Here is a 21,876-nt window from a genome sequence, read left to right as displayed (position 1 = left end):
GTCACATAGCTAGTAAGCAAGTGTCTGAGGCTGCATTTGAACTCAGGTCCTCCTGAATCCAGGGTCGGTGCTCTATCCAACGCACCACCTAGCTGCCCCAATAGTTCATATTTTAAAATGCTCTTACAATTAATTCTAAGAAGGAACAATATACATTATGTCTGGTTTTTCATTGGTGGTTCTTCACTGACCAAACTGCTCTATTTGATGCTTTTCCTTCCTGGTCTATTCCTGAAATGTTCCTGTGGTAAATGTGCTTCCATCTGTTCAGCTCTGCTATGACAGCCTGGGCTTTCAGTTTACCTCCCAAGTCTCATGTTTTCATTAGGTCACAAAGTTTTCAGGAGCTCAATCAGGCATATTAAAGAGATTTGGAGGTTGTAGATTTCTCATCTCTAAGGTATGGCAGACATTAGTGAGGGACTAAGCAGATGTTAAACTACTGTACTCGTTCTCCTATAAAAGCTGATTAGTCTGAATTGCCCCCTTGAAAATACAGGTTAGTCACTTATAGTCTTATCTATCTTCCTTCCTTAAGGTTCTTTGTGGGTACTAATAAAAAACCTTTTTCCAATTTCCTTGGCAATGCTAGCTTGGTTTTCTCCTTAAAAAATAAATCAGGGGGGCAGCTAGGTGGCGCAGTGGATAGAGCGCCGGCCCTGGAGTCAGGAGTACCTGAGTTCAAATCTGGCCTCAGACACTTAACACTTACTAGCTGTGTGACCCTGGGCAAGTCACTTAACCCCAATTGCCTCACTATAAAAAAAAAAAAATCAAGGGGCAGGGTGCAGTGGATAAAGAACCAGCCTTGAATTCAGGAGGACCTGAGTTCAAATCCAGCCTCAGACACGTGACACTTACTAGCCGTGTATGGTAAAAAACTATTTGTGGTAAAGATATATATCAGAAGTTTTAGCTGAATCATTTGAGAGATTGCGCATGCTACTGAAGCAGCTTTTGAAGGACCTCCCTTTTGGGAAGGAGACCGTGATGATCTTCTCACATGTGTGACCCTGGGCAAGTCACTTAACCCTCATTGCCCCACCAAAAAAAAAAAGCAAAAATAAAATAAAATAAATCAGATGTTACCCCAAGATGTCACCCCTCAAGTTTCCCAACTCTGCCTAGAGGCAAAACCATTTTGTGGCACTGAAATCCACCCACACACTGATCTGAAGATTCTTTTCAAAGTGTGGGCTGACCTAAAATGTTTTAAAAATAACTTAGCAACCAGTATGCTTTGAAGCTTGAACAATGACTGTTTTAGAATCCAAGCTTTGTTCCTGGTATTTCATATCAAAATCCTGCAAAGGAATTTATCCTACTCCATCCAAGTTTCAAGGGCAGACAATGTATTAACATTAATATAATGTAATATAAAACACCCATAAAACTTTTTAAAGAGCTACCTCTTAAAATGCTGCAGTGGAATTCCAATGCAAACACATGTCCATGGGAAATAAGTGGCTAGTGATGGAGTCACTTCTTATATTTCTATCATACTATAGGTTCTTGGGGCAGCTAGGTAGCAGAGTGGATAGTATACCTGGCGTATCATCAGAAAGACCTGATTTCAAATCTAGCCTAAGACAGTTACTAGCAGTGTGACCCTGGACAGGTCACTTAACTGTTTGCCTCAGTTTTCTGATCTGGAAAAAGAGCTGGAAAAGGAATAGGCAAACCACTCCACTGTCTTTGCTAAGAAAACCCCAAACTAGGCCATGAAGAGTAGGACACAACTGAAAACAACTCAACCACCATCCTCAGGGCACATACAACTTGCCTTTTCAAAGTGCATTAAGCTTAATGTAGTAGTTCTAGGAAGCAGCTAGGTGGTACAGCAGATAAGACTGCCAGGTCTGAAGTCATAAAGGCTCATCTTCCTGGGTTCAAATCCAGCCTCGGACTCTTAATTTGACTGTCTGTCCCTGAGTAAGTCAATTAGTCCTCTTTGCCTCAGTTTCCTCATTTGTAAAATGAGCTGGAGAAGGAAATGGCAAACGACTCCAGCATCTCTGCCAAGAAAATCCCAAATGGGGCGTGAAGAAAACAAGACATGACTGAAAAACAAATGAACCCCAACAAACAGGTTTTTAAACTTTTTTTTTTAATTTTTTGCAGGGTAATGAGGGTTAAGTGACTTGCCCAGGGTCACACAGCTAGTTAAGTGTCAAGTGTCTGAGGCTGGATTTGAAGTCAGGTCCTCCTGAATCCAAGGCCAGTGCTTTATCCACTGCACCACCTAACTGTCCCCTAAACTTTTTTTTTTACCCCTCTGGCTATCTATGATACCTATGGACCTCTTCTCAGAATAATGTTTTTAAAGTGTACAAAATAAAATACATAGAGGGGGCAGCTAGGTGGGCAAGTCACTTAACCCCAACTGCCTCACCTAAAACAAAATAAAATACATAGGATCACAAAAACCCAATTATATGGAAATGTAATTATCAAAATGTTTTTAAAAACAAATGCACTGGGGCAGCTAGATGGCGCAGTGGTTAAAGCACCGGCCCTGGATTCAGGAGTACCTGAGTTCAAATCCGGCCTCAGACACTTGACACTTACTAGCTGTGTGACCCTGGGCAAGTCACTTAACCCCCACTGCCTAAAAAAAAAAAAAAACAAACACAAATGCACCCCCTGAAATCTATCCATGGACCCCTTGGAGTTCTGTGGCCCCAGGTTAAGCACTCCTGTGTTGTACCTGTTCTAACTTGTGGACTTCCATCTACCTTTTGCCTGGCAACAGCCTCCAAATTGGCCTCCAGACCTCTAGTCTCTCCCCAGCTGCCAAACTGATATTCCTAAAACATCAAAAGCCAGATTCAAAGTTCAAAGGGATCTTAAAAGACCATCTAACTGAACCCCCTGGTTTTACAAATTAGAAAACTAAGGCCCAGGAAGTTCAAGTGATTTGTCCAAGGAGACACAGGTAGAAAATGACCATGTCACTCCTTTGCCCAAGAACCTCCACTGGCTATCAGGCATATAGGCCATAGAAGTCTATCATACTATGTATGTATAGTAGTACCTTTTGTGGTCAGAAGGGACCAGAAACTAAGTAGATGCCCACTGACTGGGGAATGGCTAAAAAAATTATAATACATGAAAAGGATATTATTGTACTATAAGAAACAAGAAATGATGAATATAGAGAAAGATGGAAAGACTTCTAAACTGATGCAATGAAGTAAGCAGTCAGGAAAACAATATGCACAATGTCTACAATCAAACCATAAATAAACATTTATTAAGCACCTACTATATGTCAAGTACTGTGCTAAGTGCTAGAGATACAAAAAAAAAGATAGTCCCTGCCCTCAAGAAGCCCACAATCTAACTGGGAGACAGATAACAAGAAAACAAATATATACAAAGCAATACTCAACAGTGAGAAGGCACTGGAATTTAGAGAGGTTGAGGGACGCTTCCTGTAGAAGGTAAGATTTTAGTTGGGACCTAAAGGAAGCTGGGGAGTTCAATAGTCAGGGGGGAGCTCTCCAGGTATGGGAACAGTCAGAGAAAACAAGAGATGGAGTGTCTTGTTTGTGGAATAACCAGAAGGCTAGTGTCACTGGATCTAAGAGTATGAGTTGGGGCAGCTAGGTGGTGCAGTGGATAGAGCACCAGCCCTGGAGTCAGGAAGACCTGAGTTCAAATCCGCCTTCAGACACTTGACACTTACAAGCTATGTGACCCTGGGCAAGTCACTTAACCCTCATTGCCCAACCAAAAAACAACAAAAAAATTTTAATTTTTTAAAAGAATACCAGTACTAGCTGTGTGACCTTGGACAAGTCACTTAACCCCAATTGCCTCACCACCACCCAGCCAAAAAATAATAAATTTTTTAAAACAAGAGTACAAGTTGGGGAATAAGGTGTAAGCAGGCTGGAAAGGTAGGAGGGGACAAGGTTATAAAGGGTTTATCATGTCCAGTTTGATCCAGGAGGCAAAAGGGAGCCACTGAAGTTTATTGAGTATGGGGTGGGGCTGACATTGTTATACCTATACTTTAAGAAAATCACTTTGGTGCCTGAATGATGGAAAAATTGGAGGGGGAGAGACTTGAGGCAGGCTGACCCACCAGGAGGCTATTGCAATGATGTGTGTGTGCAGTGATGAGGGTCGTCTGCACTGAGAAATAGCAGTGTCAGAGGAGAAAAGGGGGCATATTTGAGATGGTGCAAAGGTCTTGGCAACATATTGGATTTGGGGGGAGGGTTAGAGATAGTGAGGAATACAGGATGACTCCTAGATTGTGAGCCTGAGGGACTGGAAAGATGATGTTGCATTCTACCCTATTGGGTGAGGGGGAAAGACAGTGAGGTCTATTTTGCACATGTTTAGTTTAAGTTGTCTACTGGACATCTAATTCAAGATGTCTGAAAAACAGTTGGAAATAAGAGATTGGAAGTCAGCAGAGAGATTGAGAGTCATCAGCAGAGAGATGGTAATTTTTTTTTTTTTTGGTGAGGCAATTGGGGTTAAGTGACTTGCCCAGGGTCACACAGCTAGTAAGTATTAAGTGTCCACTGTGCCACCTAGCTGCCCCAAGATGGTAATTAAATCCATAGTAACTCCAGGCAGCTAGGTGGCATAGTAGATAAAGCACTGGCCTTGGATTCAGGAGGACCTGAGTTCAAAGGGTTGACTTCCAACACTTGATACTTACTAGCTATGTGACCCTGGGCAAGTCACTTAACCCCCATTGCCCTACCAAAAAAAATCCATGGTAACTGAAGAGATAATCAAGTAGGAGAGGGCAAAGCTTCTTAAACTGTGGGCTGCATATGGGGTCAAGTAACTGAATATAGAGGTTGCAGTAAATGGAACAGTAGATGTTTGATTTGTATACCGATATACCTGGAGTCATGTAAAAATTTCATGGGGGAAAAGGGGTAGTGACTGGAAAAGGTTTAAGAAGCCCTGGTATAGAGGGAGAAGGGAAGGGGGTCCAGGACAGAACCTCGAGAGACACCTATGGCTAGAGACAGAGAAGGAGCAGTCTGATGAGTAGGGGAAAAGAAGCAGGAAAAAGCTGTGTCTGAAATCTTAAGAGAAAAGAGAGTATCAAAGAGAGAGTCAAAGGCTCTCAGTGTCAAAGGCTGCAGAGAGGTCAAGGTGACTGAGGGTTGAGAAAAAGCCATTGGATTAAGAAGCTAAGAGATAATTTGTAACTTTGGAGGGAGCAGTTCTGGTGGAAGGATAAACGACGTCAATACAACCACAAAACAATCAGAAACAAATGTCTCAAAATTATAAAGACAAAACCTGGCCCCAAAGAAGAGATAAGAGAAGACACTTACCATTCCTTCCTTTCCATGGGTATGGAATATTGCATCAAACATCAAATTTTTTCTAATATATATTTTACTGATTTTTTTCTCTTCCTACTCTTTTTTTTTTTTTTAAAGTGAGAAGCCCTGGTATAGAGGGAGAAGGGAAGGGGGTCCAGGACAGAACCTCAAGAGACACCTATGGCTAGAGACAGAGACAGAGGGTTAAGTGACTTGCCCAGGGTCACACAGCTAGTTAAGTGTCCGAGGCCGGATTTGAACTCAGGTACTCCTGACTCCAGGGCCGGTGCTCTATCCACTGCGCCACCTAGCTGCCTCTCTTCCTACTCTTAAGAATTTGTTGTTGTTGTTATAAGGAGTAGCTCTCTGAAAGGGGGAAGGATACAGGGAGGAAATCTAGGCAATGCAAACCAAAAGATATTAATAAAAGTCTTTTTTCTTTTAAAAAGAAGCTCTAGGGGCAGCTAGTTGGTGCAGTGGATAGAGCACCGGCCCTGGAGTCAGGAGTACCTGAGTTCAAATCCGGTCTCAGACACTTAACACTTACTATGTGACCCTGGGCAAGTCACTTAACCCCAACTGCCTCACCAAGAAAAAAAAAAGAAAAAGAAAAAGAAGCACTACAGGGAGAGGAAGGAGGGGTAAAAACTGGAATTCAGAACTATAAATGAAAATGTTTATTACTTAAAAAATGTTTTTAAATAAAGAGCTCTAATGGTCCCCACTTGCTTCTAGGATCAAATGATACTAACTCCCCTTTTTGCTATTTAAAGCCTGTTTGCAATCTGGCTCCAGCCTAGGCCTCAAAGCTGATAACACATTACTTCCGTTTTCCCCAGTGGCCATAGTTCCCAGCACAAGACATTCTATCTCCAGCTCTCAGGCTGTCCTCCATCCCTAAACCACTCTCCTCATCCTTACCTCTGAGAACCCCAAGATCTCTAGTCAGCTCACCTCAAATATCATTTTATTATTAATTCCAGGAATCATCAGTGAAGTAACTTCCTATCCCAAATTCCAAATACACATAATCACTTTGTATTTATCTTGCATATATCCTGAATTTACTTATCAGTGAACAATCCACATCCTACTAGTAAGACTGTCAACTCCTTGAGGGTGGAGTCTGGTGTTTTTTTTTCCCTCACAGCACAGGGCCAGGGACTTAGTGAGCTGAGAATACTGGTTGACTGACTAAACAGTAATAGTTCTGAGCCTCTCAAAGTGGTGGTAACATTGGTAGTTAGCATTGCAAGGTAGGATCTGTAATCAACAAGTATTTGTTACACCTACTGTGTGCCAGGCACTGTGCTGAGTAGTGGGGATACAAAGAAAGGCAAAAGATAGTCCCAGAGGGGCAGCTAGGTGGCGCAGTGGATAAAGCACCAGCCCTGGATTCAGGAGTACCTGAGTTCAAATCCGGCCTCAGATACTTCTTTATACTTTTTTTTTCTCTTTTTTTGGTGAGGCAATTGGGGTTAAGTGACTTGCCCAGGGTCACATAGCTAGTAAGTGTTAAGTGTCTGAGGCCGGATTTGAACTCAGGTACTCCTGAATCCAGGACCAGTGCTTTATCCACTGCACCACCTAGCTGCCTCCGGCCTCAGATACTTGACACTTACTAGCTGTGTGACCCTGGGCAAGTCACTTAACCCCCACTGCCCCGCCAAAAAAAAAAAAAAAAAAAGATAGTCCCAGATCTCAAGGAGCTCACAGGCTAACAAGGGAGACAGTATGCAAACTGTGTGCAAACAGGTAGATTGGAGACAGTCCCAAGGGCAAGGCACTACAATTAAGAAGGTCTGGGAAAGGTTTTTAGTCAAGGGTGAGATTTCAGCGGAGATCTAAAGGAATCAATGAGTCAGGAGGTGGAGATGAGGAGCAAGAGGAGTTCCCCAAGGAGGTTCCAGTTTCCTTTGGAATTAGCACAGTAAATCTAGGATTTCCACAAACAATGGCAATGCATTTCTCTAACAGCAGGAAGTGTAATGAACAAAGGGAGAAACATTTTCACAATTCTGGCAAATCTGGGGAGCAGTTCTACTAGCTTTCTGGACAGTTTGAACGCACAAATTCACTACAACCCTATACTTGAAACCCTAGCTGAAGGCTTCTGCTTTGTTGGCTTTGTTTGGAATCTGAGGCAAAGGGCTTAGAGGTGATGGCCTTTGATTCTCATACCACAACCTGGAAGAAATTGGGTTTTTTTTCCCTCCTTTTTTGGAGAAATGAAAATAAAATGTTAAACCTCTAGCTATCTCTGGTAACAAATGGGTCTAGGCTGGTTGTGAAATTAATCAACAAAACCATTGGATTCTGATCAATTGCAAGTATAATCCTATTACATATTAATGATTATCCTTTGAAATTATAATCCCATGGTCCAGTGGAGGGTTCAATAGAAAGGCAAGGCTACCAGCCAAGTGAAGAAGTTATGCCCTAAATTGAGACAGAGTTCAGAATTCATGCACAGTCATTATATAATCCTGACCTTCCTCTCCAAAAACTATTTTGGCAAGAAAACACATGGGTGTGACAAACACGACTGACTAAGAACTGCCTGATCTTGACCTGGTTTTGGTTCCCAAGGCAATGAGTAGCTTGGGGCTGACCAGACATTATCATTCTGGCTTGATTATTTTGTAAATCCCCCAAACTCTGCTCCCCGAGATTCCCAAAGTTTCTTCACGGACTTTGTTTTTAGCTTGTTATACAAAAGAACTTATCCCTCCCTGCCCCATGGCAGTCTGTCATTCCCAGCCCCCCTCCTCTTGTACTCCAGCCATTGCTGCATGCTACCATGAGCTGCAACTCTTCTGTCCCATTAAGATCTCCATCTTGTATTGTTTTCATTCAAATTTCAGGTGGACAAGTATAAATAATTATTTAGTTATTTTGGATTTTAAAAAATAAATCTGTTTTAATTTTTATTGATGCTTTTTTGGTTGTTGTGATGTTATTCATTTCCGAATAGATCCCTTCTTCCCCTATCCAGAGATATCCCTTGTAACAAAAGAAGTGAAGGAAAAGCAAAATCAACCGACATGATGGATGGCATGACGGATCAACTGTATACAAGATTCCATACCCATGGTCCCCTACCTCTGCAATGAAGGAAAGGTTCATTTTTATTATCTTAAAGATTAACCACATAATTTTCCTCCTAGTTTAAAAATAATTAGATAGGGGGCAGCTAGGTGGCGCAGTGGATAGAGCACCAGCCCTGGATTCAGGAGTACCTGAGTTCAAATCTGGCCTCAGACACTTAACTAGCTGTGTGACCCTGGGCAAGTCACTTAACCCCAATTGCCTCACTTAAAAAAAAAATAATTAGATAATCTATTAAATATTCCAAAAGCAGATGCCTCACTCGCAAACCAAGAATCAAAGTTTAGAGTCAGAGGTGGCCTTTGGAATCATCTAGTACAATCCCCTTATTTTGCAAATGAGGAAACAGGCCATGGGAGAAGTAAACTTCTAGGAGCACAACCAGTTCTAGAACCAAAATCTGACTGAAAAATCCAGTGCACTTTCCACTAAACCACGCTGTTCCCTGTCATTTAACCTCAGTTTCATCTGTAAAGTGGGGATAATAATATTTGCATTAACTAACCTACCTCACAGGGTTGTTTAAGCTTTCTTAAAGCTTCAAAACACTAAATAAATGTGAGTTATTGTTACCAGATGTGTGACCTCAAGTAATTAATGTAACTTCTTATCTATAAAATAAGGAAAATAACTGCACCGAGTACTGGTTATTGCGTGGGTCAAAATGAAACAATAAAAACAAACTGCTTTGTAACCATGAAGTCTACATATACGATCTGTTTAAATGAGATAAAACACATCTCTAATTACACAGTGTACATGAAGTACTTTGCAACCATAAAGGGCAAACATAAACTGCTAATAATTTTATTTCTATCAACCATAAACTCTAAAACTGCCCCTTCTTTATTTAACCTGGATGGTTGGTCATAAAACCAAATTTCATGATGGAGATTCAGAGCAAATGGCAGAGACCAGATAAGAAAACTGAAGGTGAGGGAGGTTAAATTATGGATCTGAGATCATAAAGGTAACAGAAGTATCAAAGGTAGATTTAAACTTTATATTCTCTGTCCCAGAGCTAGTGTTTCCTTCTGCAAGGGTGTTAAATAATAGCTCCTCCGAGGTATTCAGTACCTGGAAGTGGAGGGTAGATTTTCTACATTTTACATTGGTATCTATCACATGCCCACAGACTTCCATCTCTGAATTAGGTTACCATCTACTCTTACGTGTTAAGAATTGTGGTTTTGGGTTGGGTTTTGTTTGTTTGGTTGGTTGGTTTTTTTACAGTTAGGAGAGGGGGTGGAGGAAGTCTAAAAAGAAGGAGGCACTTACTATGTGCTAGTAAGCACTTTATAAATATTATCTTATGGGGTATCTAGGTGGCACAGTGGATAAAGCATCAGCCCTGGATTCAGGAGGACCTGAGTTCAAATCCAGTTTCAGACACACTTACTAGCTGTGTGACCCTGGGCAAGTCACTTAACCCCAACTGCCTCACCTAAATAAATAAATATCATCTTATTTGATCCTCACAGCACCCCTGGGAATTAGGTGCCATTATCATCTCCATTTTACAGCTGAGGAAACTGAGGCAGACAGAAGTTGTGATTTGCCCAGGGTCACTCAGCTATTAACTCTCTAAAGCTAGATTTGAACTCTGATATTTTTGACTCAAGTTCGGTCTTTCTATGTCCATAGTGCTACCTAGCTGCCTTGGTCTGAATCCAAGAGAGGGGGACGTCTGGCATGAAAACTCCCCAGACAACATAGTCAACTAATTGTTTGGAGCACAGAGAGATTAATCTATTTGCCCAAGAACACAGAGTTATGTGTTGGGTGCAGGATTTGAGCCCAAGCCTTTCTGATTCCTAAATCTCACCATCCCACGCTGCTTCTCCATGCTAAATACTAAGCATTAAAAACTGTCTTGGGACAGCTAGGTGGCCAGTGGATAAAGCACTGGCCCTGGATTCAGGAGGACCTGAGTTCAAATCCAGACTCAGACACTTGACACTTACTAGCTGTGTGACCCTGGGCAAGTCACTTAACCCTCATTGCCCCGACAAAAAAACAATAACAACAACAAAAAGTCTCCTATGGAAGTTGGTTAAGCCAGTGTCCACATTCCATCTTCATGACTTCCAGATTTCCCACAAAAAAGAGATTCATATTTCTATCAATTGAATAACACATTCAAGATATGCTCATGCTGCTCCTTTAATTGTACCTAGCTTAAAAATCTCCCCTTCCCCAAATACCATCTTAGCCTAGAGGCCCATTCGTGGGATTGAATTTGTGGTTGCAGGCTTTTAGATTTACATGTTCATTCACTTTAAATACTTGGACATTGTCTTTACATGGTCAGTACTTTATGTTTTTAAAGTTCAATAAATGTCAGTGAACCCATCGGACTCAGTGTTCCTCACTGTTTCTTTTACAACTCAATCTACTGAATTGGCAGCTAAGGATGGCCTCCTCTATGCCAACACATTTTCAATGACCGACAGCATAAGAAGTCTAGCTATTTCCCTCCATACTTGCCTCCTCATTTACCGACTTAGCCTTTCCCCCCTGCTCCCCAGTAGAATTCCTTTCCTTCTCAGTAGAATCATCCTTTGCTTGAAAAACCAGGGAGTCACTCCATCCCCCACTCTAGGCATTCTCACTGGTTGTTCGGGTGCCCAGAGTGCTCTCCTTTTTCATCTCCACCCTCAATTCCCACCTTCTACAGGAAGCCTTTCCCTATCTGGGCCTCTTAATTGTAGTGCTTTCTCTCTGTTGATTGTTTCCATTTTATCTGGCATATAACTTATTTATATATAGTTGTTTGCATGTTGTCTCTCCCATTACACTATCCCTACCACCATCACTCAGGAACTTCTTTAAGGTTCACATAACCCACATCTACCAAGTTAAAATGCTGAGAACTGTTGTTTATCCACAGACCCCCCAGGACACCCCCCCCACCCTTCTTGATTAATTCAATACCCTGCTCACTAATTTTTATCTCTTCCCCAACTCCTGACCTCATACTAGGGGACTTCTAATACTCACTCCCTCAAACCTCGTAGGTCTATGGTAGGAAGACCATGCAGAAATGTACCACCTCCATGTTCATGAACTCTGAAATTCCCTTCTTTTATCACAGACTACTAGATTTCTACCTCTTAATCTACTTTCCAACACCAAACCCTGTTCTTTGTCCACATGACTTCCTATCTCTTGACCCCTCCATTCTCTCCTAGTCTATTACCCCTGTAATACTTTTTTCCACACTTTTTTTCCCTTCCCCAACTTGACCTCTTGGTGAACCAATTCATTTCTGCACAGTCCTCTCTTGAATCGCTGGCCCTCTTATCATACCACCTAGCTGCCCCTACCAGATCACTCCCATGATCCCTAGCCTTTGTTCCTACATGGGCTACTGAATGAAGGTAGTGAAAATCATGCAATCATCCTGGCTGGGTCCACTACAAATTAATGTTAGATAATCTCAACTGGGCCCTCACTGAGATTCTTCCAAACCATTTTATCCCTTTTCAAGGGTCCCAAAGCTCCCCCCACCCTCTCAAGCTGAGAACTATGGAGGAAATGGATAAAATCTATGGGCTGTGATTTTGGGGAAAACATCTCCCCAGAAAAAAAAAAAGTAGTCTTGGAGATCAAAGGTAGCTACAGAATTGTGTAAATAGACAGATCCTCAGTCTCTATTTTATTCAACAAGACAAGCCCACAGATCTTATACTGAAGAAGAGAGAAGACCTCCATAATCTTAGAGATTTCCTGCACCACCTAAATATTCTGATGAAACTGATTAGAGAGACAAGTTGTATCTCCAGCCCCATGCCAAGATGCCCTGAAGAGACTAACTACAGCGAAAAATCCCCCAACAGAACAGGCATGATTTTAGGCAACTCATGACAAACTTAACAAGTTACAAACCAAGTTTAAGACAATTCTCAGGCAAATCACCTGACATCTTGTCCCTATTATTCAACCTCCCAAATAAGGAAAGTAGTTGAGCAGCTTCACTGATAAGTTCTTTTTGCCACTTATAATGTGGCCCTAAAGCTGTATAAAACCCTTTATGTTTATCTAGATATATACACCTACTTGTGTATCTCCCCTTTTTCTGCATATCTATTAGCTAACTGGCAAGGGCACACGAGCTGATGATAATTAACCTTTTTATCTTTTAGCTTTGGCCTTTGAATTTATTGTTGTCGTTGGGGGTTTTTTTGGTTGTTGTTGGGTTGTTTAAGGTGGGGAAGAATTAGTCTCCAGGAGGATCTTAGTACCATTGAGGAATACCACATATTTTACTGGAAAAAAATGAGGACATCCCCTGAGAGCTACATTTTCTCCCCTCCTCTATAGTTCACATCACCAATGCCTTCTTTTTTTGTTTGTTTTTTGGGGGATTTTTTTGTATTTTTTTAGTGAGGCAATTGGGGTTAAGTGACTTGCCCAGGGTCACACAGCTAGTAAGTGTTAAGTGTCTGAGGCTGGGTTTGAACTCAGGTCTTCCCAACTCCAGGGCCAGTGCTCTATCCACTGCGCCATCTAGCTGCCCCACCGATGCCTTCTATGACCATCTCCTCTTTCACATGTCTCAGAAGATAAAGTGGTGCTTCTACCCGCCAAAACCAACCCCTTTATGTGCACAAGAGATTCCATTCTATCCCATTTCCTCCAGCAAATTGTCTTCTCTATCATCCCCATTTTCTAATATATCTTCAACCTCTCTCCGTCCAGTAGCTACTTCTATACTGCCATCAAACATGTCCATTTGATCCTTCCATCCCCAATGACCATCATCCTACAGCTTTCCTGCCTTTTGTAGCTAAATTCCCTGAGAAGGCTGTCTCTCCTCTTGCTCTGTTCTTGATTCCAGAGTCTTGCTTCCAACCTCATCATTCAACCAAAACTGCTTTCTCTGAAGTTACCAATGATATCTGAATTGCTAGATCCAATTGTTTTTTTGTCCTTCATTTTCGAAGATGACCATGACATTGGGGTGATGTCATGAATTGCACTGAATTGGATTTAAGTGAGGGAGGGCTGTGCAAGGTCACCAACCTCACTCTCCCTCCAGGGTCATCTAGGTCCTGTGGCAAAATATATACTGGGGTGGGGGTGGGGCAGCTAGGTGGCCCAGTAGATAAAGCACCGGCCCTGGATTCAGGAGGACCTGAGTTCAAATCCGTCCTCAGACACTTGACACTTAGTAGCTGTGTGACCCTGGGCAAGTCACTTAACTCTCATTGCCCCACCACCCCCCAAAAGATATATATCAGGATGACTGGAGATGGGTCTGGATGTTTAAGGCAATTGGGGTTAAGTGACTTGCCCAGAGTCACACTGTAGTAAGTGTCTGAGGTGAGATTTGAACTCAGGTCCTCCCAACTTGAGGGCCACTGCTCTATTCACTGTACCACCTAGCTGCCCCTACCAGATCCAATAGCCTTTTCTCAACCCTCATCCTCATTCTTTCTGTAACATTTTTGTTGATCACCCTCTTCTTGAAGTTTTCTTCTAAAATTTTGGGACGCTAAAACTCCTGGTTCTTCTCCTGCCCATCTCACCATTCCTTGGGATCCTTTGTTGGATCTTCATCCAAGTCAAGCCACAGGGTTCTATGCTTAGCCCCCTTCTCTTCTCCCTGTTTCACTTGATGTTATCAGCTCTCATAGATTCAATCATCATCTCTATGCTAATGATTTTCAAATTTATTTTTTCAGACTTAAAAGTTTCTACTGACCTGCAGTCTCCCATTGCCAATTGCCTATTACACATTTCCAACTAGATATCCTGTAGACATCTTATAATTCAGCATGTCTTATCTGAAACTGAACTCATTTCTCTCGATAAACCCTTCCCCTTTCCAAACTTGGCTATTACTGTCAAGGGCACAATCATCCCCCAGGCTTGAAACCTAGGTGTCATCCTTGACTCCTCACTATCTTTCACATCCTTAATCCAATCCATTGCCAAGCCATGTTGGTTCACCCTCCTCACATCTCTACTATATACTGTCTTCTCTCCTCTGAGAAGGCTACCACCCTGGCGCAGGCCCCCGTCTCCTTGAGTCTGGACCACTGAAATAACCTGCTAGTTGGCCTGCCTGCCACAAGTCTCCCCCTACTCCAGTTCCTCTTCAACTCAGATATCAAAGTGATCTTTCTAAAGCAAAGGTCTGACCATGTAACTCCTCACTCAGTAAACTCCAGTGGCTCCTTATCATCATCAGGATAAAACACAAAATTTTACTTTATATTCAAACCCCTTCATGACCTCAGACCCCCCACCACTAGCACCTACCTTTCCAGACTTCTCATACTTCCATCCCACATGTATTCTTCACTCCTTGCTGTTCTTGCCACAAGACACTCATCTTCCAACTTCAGGCACTTTAATTGGCTGTCCTCATGCCTAGCATGTGCTCATTTCTGCCTTCTGGCTTCCCTGGCAACCTTTAAGTCTTGGCTTAAGGTCTGACTCCTACAAGAAGCCTTCCCCAATCTCTCTTAATTCTAGTGCTTTTCTTGTTGATTATTTCCTTATTTTACCCTGTATATAGTTTGTTTGTACATAGTTGTTTGCATGTTGACTTCCATATTAGACTGTGAGTTCCTCAAGGGTTAGGGCTGTCTTTTGCCTTTCTTTGTATCACTAATGCTTACAGTGCTTGACACACAGTAGGCACTTAGCAAATGTTTACTATTTGGGGCTAGAGAAGGTAAGCTTTGTTGACAGTGAGGTGGCACAGTGGATAGAGTACGAGGCCTGAATTCAGAAAGGTTTGAGTTCAAATACAGCCTCAGATATTAACTGTGTTCCCCAGAGCAAGTCACTTAACCTCTGTTTGCCTCAGTTTCGTCAACTGTAAAAGGAGGATAAAAATAACACCTACTGCCCAGGGATTTCATGAGGATCAAATGAAATATTTGTAAAGTGCTTACTTACCACAGGGTCTGACAAATAGTAAGTGCTATATGGGAAGAGGAAAGGTATAGTTCCTCAATGTGCCAGCCACTATGCTAAGCACTTTTATGATCTCATTTGAGATCTGTTTGCTGAGATTATTGTTGTCATTATTATTATTTCACTGGCTATAGGGACCCTTGCTAAGGTAGAGGGGAAACTCATCTGTAACTCTTAGCCTTTGACAGTAACCTGGGGCATTGAGAGAATAAGCGACTTCCTTACTTAGTATATGTCAATAAGTAGAGCTAAAACCTTGCCTGTCCTGATTCCCAAGGCCAGGCCTAAGCCACCAGGCCAGAATGTTTCTCAAAATAAAGGGGGGGGGGCAGCTAGGTGGCGCAGTGGATAGAGCACTGGCCCTGGATTCAGGAGGACCTGAGTTCAAAGCCAGCCTCAGACACTTAACACTCAACTAGCTATGTGACCCTAGGCAAGTCACTTAACCCCAATTGCCTCACACACACACACAAAAAAAAATTTTTTTAAATTAGGGGGGGGGGCAGCTAGATGGCGCAGTGGATAAAGCACCGGCCTTGGATTCAGGAGGACCTGAGTTCAAATCTAACCTCAGACACTTGACACTTAACTAGCTGTGTGACCCTGGGCAAGTCACTTAACCCTCATTGCCCCACCCCCAAATTAAATAAATAAAAATAAAGGGGCGGGGGAGGACGACTAGATGTTTAAACTCTCCCCTAAGGCTAAGGTTTTCTTATAGCTGTCAAGACAGCCACTAGCTCTGTCATCTTTTGGGTGTGGGAACTCCTGCTACCTACCTACAGATAATGATCTTATAGCCTTAGAGAAGTTCCACTTTATAGGTTAAATAGGCTTCCCCCACCCCCCTACCATATGCCCTTCTGGAATACAACCTTGTTGGTAAAATGGGGACTGCTTGCCTCTAACCTCATTTTGCCACCTACTCTGGAAACCTCTGGGAGTGTTCCCCAAGGTTTTGTCCCTGCCCGTCCATCCTATTTTGGCCCTGGAGCCTTCTTCCTTCAGGTGGGAGTAGAAACTAACTGGGCTAATTTCTGATTTGTGTTTTTTGTTTACAACGCTGGTCTTGATCTTCTCATTTGACCTCTTCTCTGGGTCTCATTTGTCAATTCCCTTTTTTGTGTGTGTTTAATAGTCAACCAGAGCCCTGGGACTAGAGGGTACCAGAGCTGGGCGGGAGTTTAAGAGATTATCTAATCCAACTTTTTTGTTTTTATAGATGAGGCAACAAGGCCTAAGAGGTGATGTGAATGGTCCAAGTCACCTGGGTAGTAACAGGGCAAAGAGCCAAACTCAGGCCTTCTGCCTCTCAAATCCAGCCATTCTTTCATCACTTCTCACTAAAAACTCGGGTCCTCCATGAAATGTTGGTCTCTAATTTTACATATACAAATGCTCCCTCAATAACTATAAAGAATTCCTGTTGAAAATATGTTTAACAAGATTGTAATGTATGACCTATCTCAGATTGTCTGCTGGTTTTGGGAGTGGGGAGAAAAATTTGGAACTCAGAATCTTACAAAAGTGTATGCTTGGGGATTACTTACAAGCCAGGCAGGCTGAGAAGAAGCCCAATCACCCCCTGGGCCACGCTGTAGCACGAACAGTATGTCCGGGAAGCAGCGCTACACTTTAAGGAGTAAAAAGCCAAGAAACAGTAAGCCAGGATGAGTAGGCAGAGAAAGCAGAAGACCATCGAAAACTTCTTTGGGGGAAAGGTAGACCACAATACATCCTCAGAAGAAGATAATAATAGGGTCAAAGCTCCAACATCCAAAGCTTCCAAGAAAAATATGAACTGGTCTCAGGCCATGGAAGCTCTCAAAAGGGACTTTGAAGAGAAAGTAGGAGAGATAGAACGAAGATGTAGAGAAAGAGAGGAAGGAATGGAAAGAGAAATGAGAGCAATGCAGGAGAGTCATGAGAAAAAAGTCAACAGTTTGAAAAGCCAAATGGAAAAGGAGATTAAAAAACTGTCTGCTGAAAATAATTGCCTAAGAATTAGGATTGAACAAATGGAAGCTAGTGAGCTTATGAGAAACCAAGACACAGTAAAGCAAATCCAATTGAATGAAAAAATAGAAGGCAATGTGAAATATCTCCTTGGAAAAACAGCTGACCTAGAAAATAAATCTAGGAGAGATAATTTGAAAATCATTGGACTACCTGAAAACCATGACCAAAACAAGAGTTTAGACACCATCCTCCAAGAATGAGTGAGGGAAAATTGCCCTGATATTCTAGAAGAAGAAGCTAAAATAGAAATTGAAAGAATCCACCGATCACCTCCTGAAAGAGATCCCAAAAGGAAAACCTCCAGGAATATTATAGCCAAATTCCAGAACTCCCAGGTCAAGGAGAAAATATTGCAAGCAGCTAGAAAAAAGGAATTTAAATACTGTGGAGCTCCAATAAGGATAAAGCAAGATCTAGCAGCTTCTACATTAAAGGACCGGAGGGCATGGAATATGATATTCCAGAGGGCAAAGGAACTGGGACTACAGCCAAAAATCACATACCCAGCAAAACTAAGCATCAAGGAGAAAGAAGACTTTCAGGCATTTGTTATGAAAAGACCTGAACTGAATAGAAAATTTGACTTTCAAATACAACACCCTGGAGAAGCAGAAAAAGATAAACAGGAAAAAGACTTCATGAGGGATATTAAAAGATCAAACTGTTAACATTCCTATATGGGAACATAATACAGAGGACACAGGTCTGAACTGAATACGAAGGGAAGTTATGTTTTGTTCTTTGTGGGGTGTCTTATGTATGGGGCCGGATTTGGGCTTGGGGCCTCCTGGGTCCAGGGCTGGTGCACTGTCCACTGTGCCACCTAACTAACCCATAATGACATCCTTAAAATAGGGTTGAGGTGTAGGAGAAATAGACTGGGGGAGGGGGAAGGGGAGCGATGGTCTGGGGAGAGGTTGTTCATATGAAGGAAACAAGAAAAAAGCTTATGGAGGGGAGGGGAAGAGGGAGAAGGAATTGGGGAGTGTTTGAACCTTAATATCATCAGAATTGATTCAAAGAAGGACTAACATACATACTCAAGTGGGTATAGTAATATATTTTGCCCTGAGGGAGGGGAGGGAGATAAGGGGGGGAGGGGAAGGAGGGAAGGGCAGATTCTGGGAGAGAGTAGTAAAAAGCAAAATACTTTCAAGGAAGGTGAAGACGTTCTGCATAACGGCACAAGTATGAAATATTGAATTGCTTGATTTCATAGGGAGGGTTGAGGAGAGAAGGAGGAAGAAAATTTGGAACATAGAATTAGCTCAAAGACCTTAAACTCATCAGAGTTGGCTCATGGAGGGAATAACATTCACACCCAGTTGGGAGGAGTAATCTATTTAACCTTACAGGAAAGTATGAGGGGAAGAGGATAAGGAAGGAAGGGTGAAAAAAAAGGGAGTGCAGAGTAGGGGAGGGGACAGTCAGAAGTAAAATACTTTTGAGGAGGAATAGTTTAAAAGAAGATGGAAAATAGAGTAAATATCATGGGAAGGGAATAGGATGGAGGGAAATAGTTATGATGACTTTGCTGGGCTAATACGAAGAAAATTCTTTGTCGAGTTTAAGGTACATTATTTAGGGTATGATGAACAGGATACTATTAGAAAAACCTGGAAAGACCTACATGAACTGAAGCAGAGTAAAATGCACTGTATACAAAATAACAGCAATAGTGTAAAATGATCTGCTGGGAAGCATGTGGTTATTTTCAGCAAGGCAATGGTCCAATATAACCCTGAAGGACTATGAAAATGGCAACCCATCTACAGAGAAAGAAGTGATAGTATCTGAAATAGATGGAAACACATTTTTTTTTCTTTTCTTTTTTTTTTCTTTTTTGGTGAGGCAATTGGTGGTGGGTGGCTTGCCCGGGATCATGTGGCTGGTGGGTGTTGGGTGTGTGGGGCCGGATTTGGGCTCGGGTGCTCCTGGTTCCAGGGCCGGTGCTCTGTCTGCTGCACCACCTAGCTGCCCCTGGAAACACATTTTTTAAAAAAATGTTTTTTCTCTTTGACAATTCCTTAGTCTGAAGTTTGGGGAGTTTTTTGACTGTTTTTTTCTCACAACCTAGCTAATGTGGGAATGTTTTCCATGACTACTCATGTATAATTTATTTTGAAATGCTTGAGTTCTAGTGGGTGGGGGTGGGAATAGAGGAGGAAGAGAAGTTGGAACAATTTTTTTTAAATTGATGTTAAAATTTGTTTTTACATATATTTTGGAAAATAAAATTCTATTCTAAGAGAAAAAAAAGTGTATGCTTGGGGCAGCTAGGTGGCACAGTAGATAAATCACTGGCCTTGGATTCAGGAGGACCTGAGTTCAAATCCAGCCTCAGACACTTGACACTTAACTAGCTGTGTGACCCTGGGCAAGTCACTTAACCCTCATTGCCCTGGAAAAAAAAAATTTTTTTTTTAAGTGTATGTTATCTGGGGCAGCTAGGTGGCACAGTAGATAAAAGCGCTGGCCCTGGATTTAGGAGGACCTGAGTTCAAATCCAGCCTCAGACACTTGACACTTACTAGCTGTGTGACCTTGGGCAAGTCGCTTAACCCTCATTGCCCCACCCCCAAAAAAGTGTATGCTATCTTGACATGTAATTGGAAAAAAAAATAAAGGTCTGGAAAAGAATTCCTGTTGAGAACCTCCCTCCCTTATGCAATGGCTCTGCAATGCCCAGGCTTAGGCAGCAGGTCTTCCAGACTTACAATGTTGCCTATTTCACGCATGTTTAAATACAAATGCCCATCATAGAATTGTGTCCCCCACACCGCACCCTCACATTCTCTTTTTGCCTTATTGCTTTGTTCTGGCAGAAGCTGAAGGGCTATTTGAGGGGGAGTAGAGGAGGGAAGGAGACATAGGGGAATGTTAAACTCTCCTTCATGAGAATATAGGACCAGATCAGTGTTTTCTTTCACAACATAACTAATATGGAAATTTTTGCATGACTGCACTATGTCAAATTGCTTGCTTTCTCAATGAGGGTGGAGGGGAAGGAAAAAGGGAAGGAGAGAATTTGGAGCTCAAAACTTTTAAAAAATGAGTGTTAAAAAGTGTTTTTACACATAATAGGGGGGAAATAAAATAATAAATAAAACAGTTATCAGGGAGAATATAGTACCTGAGATTCTGATTAGAAGGAAACTTAAGAGGCCATAAATTAATCGGACCCTCTGATCTGATGTATAGCAAGTTGCCCAAGTTCTAAGGCGAAATCGACTCTAAGTCTTCCTGATTCCAAGTCAGACTCTATCCACCATACCACAATGCATCTGCCACAAGGTTGAGATGGTAGGGTGCTGGATACCACGGATCAATGATGACAATGACTGAATTAAGTGCAGGACTGGTTTGGCCACTTACCCTGGGACACTGATTTCTCTATATCCCAATATCTCAGGGAACATCTCTCTAATTATAAATCATAAAATAGTAGATTGTTAGAGCTGCAAACCTTAGAGATCAGTGAATCCAGACTCATTGAGGAAACTGAGGCCCCAGAAGAGCTTATCTCCAAGGACAATCTGGGGTCTGAAGCAACAAACTAAATTTTTCTTTAAAATCAAAATATGAATATTGTCTCCAAAGGCACAGATGGAAAATATCCCCAAGACATGGAGCAGTGGGGCATAGTAAAAAAAAAAGACACCTGGGTTCACGGTCTGCAATGACACTCATTGGGAAGAGACCACTGTCTCTTGTGCTTGTTTCAATGAGTTTAGGTTGTGAGAAAAGGACTTGGTAAACCTTTAAGTGCTAGGAAAACATGAGTAGTTCTTATTATGAGATGGAGAGTCTTCCCTACTGCTCTGACTAACTGGAACATCCTGGGCAGGGGTCCGGATGCAGCAAAAGTGAAGGGAGGGTTAGCCAAAGCTTAGCTGACTTCGCAATTGCTTGATCTTTAGCCCCCAGAGGCAGGGAACAAAGGTAGCTAGGAGTTTGGGAGAGCTGAATAGGTCAACAGGGCAAACACCCAATTTGCAAGCCAAGCACCACAGGGGAGGGAATGAAAAATGGAAAAGGAAAACATTCATTGGGAAGTGCCAAGAGAAATGGAAAAAGGCAAAAGTCCAAAGAGAAGGGAATAAAGGATGGAAAGACAGAACTGGAAGTAGAGGGAAATGACCAGCGGATAATGAGCCAGAATGGGGGTCTTGTGCAGGGGAATACCTGGGGTCAGGAGACAAAGAATCCAGTGTTCAGAAAGTAAAAGGATGGACCAGGGATCTCAGGGATAGCCTAGTTTATTTTTCCTTGGTACCACTTTTAACAGGTGCAAATCGAGCCTAGAAAATGCACCCACAATTGGCATGGGGTAGAGTGGATCTGCACCCTATTTCCCCAGTCCTAAAGGCCTTAGATCCGAAATTGAGTGTACCTAAGTGGAAGAGGATTTGGGGACTACTTCTGGGCTGAATTGGGTGGAGGGGAGGGCGCTGGGGCTGGAACAGAGGCAGGGGTGGAGGGTCTGAATCCGGCAGGGAAATGTTTTCAGGGAGAG

The 21,876-nt window shown here is 42.3% G+C and overlaps 1 protein-coding gene across 3 annotated transcripts in view; it reads right to left on the bottom strand.

Annotated features, from left to right (window-relative positions):
• SORD (sorbitol dehydrogenase) overlaps positions 1-21,876 on the bottom strand; it is a 73,978-nt gene that overhangs the window by 51,833 nt on the left and 269 nt on the right. The window lies entirely within an intron of this gene.

This window comes from Dromiciops gliroides, chromosome 2, assembly GCF_019393635.1.
Source record: "Dromiciops gliroides isolate mDroGli1 chromosome 2, mDroGli1.pri, whole genome shotgun sequence".
NCBI lineage: Eukaryota > Metazoa > Chordata > Mammalia > Microbiotheria > Microbiotheriidae > Dromiciops > Dromiciops gliroides.
This window is presented reverse-complemented; position numbering and strand designations above follow the sequence as displayed.